The following is a 2,662-nucleotide window of genomic DNA, read 5'->3' as shown; positions in this document are numbered from 1 at the left end:
CCCGTAAGGGCAAACCGACAATTACCGGCTTAAGCCTACGACTACTAGTTATGCTCAGCCTAAAATTAATTAAAAATCTTTAAAAATGCCAAAATAATATATTACATCAGTGGGTATTAAGTTTGATACCAAAAAGTAGGCTTAACTAGGCTATACGCTAATTACGCCATTTTATTAACATAAAGCATTGATTTAGCGATATTGAGCATAACTCTTAATCTACAAGTCAAACTGATGTCAAACTTTGCATACAAGTTTATATATCGGTAACTAAGGTTTCTACACTTTTACATTTTCATAAATCACGTTTTTAAGATAATAAGGGCATAACGGTCAACATATGAGCAATTAACGGAAATATGCATATTAATTGGATAACTAGTGAACCAAGGTGCATAATCGTAGAGGGTTGTTCTAACATGTATCCTAATCCAATTAAAGCTCTGAGGCATTTCTAAAACATGCCTAAACGGGTCAGAACTGAAAGTCAAAGTGAAAGTCAAACTATGTGACTTTCGGTTCCGAACCGGGTCTAAACAGGAAATAGTCGGGTGGAACATGTTTAGACATGTTCTTACACTTATTACTAAGTTATAACAATGATCAAACAGGTTGTATATGTTCTAGATAGCTAATTATGCATAAATGACATTTTAAGCATCCTGTTGACTTTTTAAGTATATGTTTGACCCGACTTTTGACCTGGTTAGAGTGGTAATCAGGGGGAACCCTTTTGAGGGTTTATTACCCACATAATTGCCAACTTATAACTACTTTCACTTCGACTAATCACTGAGCTAACAATGACTAATCGTTAAGTCAACCGTTAATTACGATGGTTTGACTTTTAAGCTAAAACTAAGCTAAAAGTTTATTAAGAAAGGTCAAGCAAACTTACAAGAGTCCTAAGCTTGATTAGTGATCACTTGAGAGTGCCTTGGAGCTCCAAGAATGATCAGATTTCAAGAATGAATGGTGTGAAGAATGTTGCAACTTATGGTCCTTTATATAGTGGTTTTAGTCACCACAATTTGTTGACACACAAGCCTACAACCCACCACAACTCATCAACACATATCCTAGATGTTCTAGGGGTTGTTAAGGGGCCAAGCTTGAAGAGGCAAGTCGAAATAATGGGGTTACAAGGGCTGGGGCAGACAAGGATCAAAGAAAATCAATTTCTGTCCAGACATGGCAGTGGCGTAGCGCTACTGCATGAGTAGTTAGTGCTCGCGCTACGCGAGCCCCTAGGGTCATCCAACAAAACTTTTATTAATTGCAGTTTTGGTCCCTGGCTCTTCAAACTTCGATTAGGCACTTGTTTATTGCATTTTGAGCCCTCGTAATTGATCTATAAGGGCCTCAAGACATATACCCACTTTGTTAAGTCCCCGGGTAACTTTATTGTTACCCGAAAAGGCCTAACTTTCAACGTTGACGCTTTAACCCCTCGCACACGAATTCGATCATAACTTTCTCATACGTTAACGAAACTTTACGAAATTTAAATCGTGCATTCTAGTGAGCATGATTAACATTTACAAAGCTTCGGGTTTGTCAAAAGGTCACTCAGAGGTATATCTTTAAACATGTTGACACATTTAACCCCTGTAGTTTGTAATCTCTCACTTTTAGCTTCGTATGATCCATGATTTATTCGTTTGAAGGTATGAGCATCATGTAGGGTTAATGTATATTATATTTATTCACAGTTGACACTTAGAATACGTATATTCACATACTTTCCATGTTTGTCAACTTTAGTCCTTCTATAATATTTCTTTCACACGTTCAAACTTTATGACACGTGTCAACACTTTACAGGACGTGAATTTTCGAGGTGTTACATCCTCACCCCGTTAGAATAAATCTCGACCCGAGATTTACTGAACTAAGTAAGGGTACTTTTCTTTCATCGTGGATTCAACCTCCCACGTGAATTCGGAACCTCTACGGGCATCCCATTTGACCTTAACAATAGGTACATGCTTCCTTCGAAGCTTCTTTACCTGTCGACCTTCAATCGACAAAGGTTTTTCCACAAACTCTAAGCTCTCATATATATGCACATCTGTATGTGGTATAACCAGTGATTCGTCAACGAAACACTTCTTCAGATTGCAGATGTGGAACACATTGTGAATTCCACTGAGCTCTTCTGGTAAGTTTAACTTATAGGCAACTGACCTAATATGTTCGATAATCTCGAAAGGTCCTATGTATCTCGGGCTTAGCTTGCCTTTCTTACCAAACCGCATCACACCTTTCCAGGGTGACACTTTAAGTAGGACTTTGTCACCTATTTCGAAGTGAAAATCCTTACGCTTAGGATCAGCGTAACTCTTCTGCCTATCCTGGGCAGCTTTGAGACGGTCTCGAATCTGGACAATCTTGTCCGAGGTTTCGAACACTATCTCTGGTCCTGATAACTGGACGTCTCCAACTTCCGCCCAACAAACGGGCGATATACACTTTCTACCGTATAATGCCCCAAAAGGCGCAGCCTTGATGCTGGTGTGGTAGCTATTGTTGTAGGAGAATTCGATTAATGGTAGGTTCTTATCCCAACTACCACCCAAATCGACTGCACATGCTCGTAGCATGTCTTCCAACGTTCGAATAGTACGCTCACTCTGACCGTCTGTCTGAGGATGGTAAGCCG

This window comes from Helianthus annuus, chromosome 4 (genome assembly GCF_002127325.2).
Source record: "Helianthus annuus cultivar XRQ/B chromosome 4, HanXRQr2.0-SUNRISE, whole genome shotgun sequence".
Taxonomy (NCBI): domain Eukaryota; kingdom Viridiplantae; phylum Streptophyta; class Magnoliopsida; order Asterales; family Asteraceae; genus Helianthus; species Helianthus annuus.
Note: the sequence above shows the minus strand (reverse complement) of the source record.